Here is a 2,182-nt window from a genome sequence, read left to right on the forward strand (position 1 = left end):
TAGAGGTGGGATTGGCTTCTAATTGGGTCTCAAATCATGAAAAATGCAAACATGTATCCTCCACAGAAGCCACAGCATCATGCTCAGTGGAAAACCTTCTGGTTTGGTGCTCGTATAAGGAGATGGTAAAAAGAGAATTCACAATTTAGCATCTTAAAACATACTTGTATGTTTTTATTTATTACACTGTCCTGCATCATATGAATACTTACTAATTTTAGGGTGCTCAAAAAAAGTGCCTGGTTTGCTCTAGCACATCACACAAAATATGATGTGAATTTTATTGCATTTTATTGCAAGGTATGATTCATGTTTTCCTCTGAGCCAGATTAGAACTATTTGTTCAATTCTCATCTGATTTTCACATGTATGACATTATTCATTATCATGCCTAGTCCTGATTTCAATGGATGGAATTATGGCCATTGGCAGAAGAAAATGCAAACATGACAGATGTTTTCTGAAAAATCTTTCTTTCATCTGTTTTACTTGGCATCCAAACAGTGACAGCAAATTACAGATTTTATGAAAAGTGTGTGTTTATGTAAAGTTTTTGACATTAAAAATGTCCCCACTCCTTTTTAAGTTTGTAAGCTAATGTCGTCATTAAAACTTTTGATATTTGACAACAAAATAGACTTTTGTTATTTTGATAAGTGCATTAAAGCTGATATATAATTTGAAAAATCATATTTTGTGGGGGGAAAAAATGTGATGGGAAGTTTTTATTGATATTTTTTAACTCAGCATCATTAAATTAGGTAATACTAAGCCCTTTTTTTGCAGGGCTGTGTTATATTTTGGAGGGCAACAACATCAAGACTCAGTAATACAGCCTGGTTGGTCATGGGGCTTTGGAGAGAGGTGTGATCTGGCTGTCTGGCTGTCTGCTTTGATTTGTTTGAGAACAGCGCTTGAGCATTATACCTGACAACCTCTGCTTCACAAGTCACGCAGATGAGCCAAGGAATTTTAATAAACCAGTGTGTCGTGTCTTTTGTCTTTGCATGAAAGTACAGCTCACTTGTATTACTAATGCTGGTTCTGTATAGGGGGGTTTGGCATTATGCCCAGAGCCCCTTGGTCTATTCCACTAAAACATCATTTAAGCGGGGCAGAGGTTAAGCTTGTGTGCCGTTCTCATGGCTGTTCAAGGAAAAAAGCCTGGTTTATCAGAATCATACTGAGGTTAGCAGTTCCCATACTTTCCTATCGCTCCTGGCCCTTCCTGTACGCTGCTGTGACCCAGTTCAGGCCCCTTTCCTTCTGATCTTGTGATGTAAGTGACGTGGGATTGAAGGGCCAGTGTTGGTAAAAGAGATCAAAAATCAGAGCAGGCTTCCTGTTTGCTCCACCCCAGAACACGCTGACTCAGGACATGGTATCGTACACTCCCTACACTTACACTTGTAAAACTGTAGCTCACGGTCATCAAAGGTATCATTAAGGCCATTTGGGAATGTAGAATCAATCTGGAACACTAACCTTTTTATGTACGGCAGATGTTTACTGTAATTTGGTGTTCCAATGACCTGCAGTGGAGCTAATGTTTCTATGAGCAAGCTCATACATTTCCTCTATTATTGGTGATGATACCCTCGGTTTGAATGGGCATGATGCCTCTGTTTGAGGTAACTGCTAAATTGAAAGCAAGACAGATTTAACACCATTTAAACTTGTTGACAAACATCTCAAATGCAAATTTGTGATTTCAGGGCAAGAATTATGGCAAAATTTCCCATTTTGTGACTATATACACTCCCGTTCAAAAGTTTGGGGTCTGTAATATATATTTTTTTGTACTTTTATTCAGCAATTAACCTTCTGTGATGCTTGTGTGGTGGTAAAAAACTACTGAATTTTTTTTTCCCAATGAAATCAATGTACTATATTTTAGTTTGATAATGTTTTATTATTTAGTATTTTTAGAGGATTTTATGGTACTAAATTATAATTGTGGAATAGTTATGATCTGTTTATTACCTGTTAACCACATTTCTGTCAGGTATCGTCAAATACGATTGACAATTAGCATACAGTTAGGATTGGCGGTATGGTTCTGTTCTGGGCAAGAACTCCCTGTATCCATGCAGCCAAGCATGGATAAGAGCAGGGAGAGCAGCAATAATTATTTTTTATATGATATATATATATTTTTCGAAACATATTTTACTCTAAAACT

This window comes from Squalius cephalus, assembly GCF_949319135.1.
Source record: "Squalius cephalus genome assembly, chromosome: 8".
Taxonomy (NCBI): domain Eukaryota; kingdom Metazoa; phylum Chordata; class Actinopteri; order Cypriniformes; family Leuciscidae; genus Squalius; species Squalius cephalus.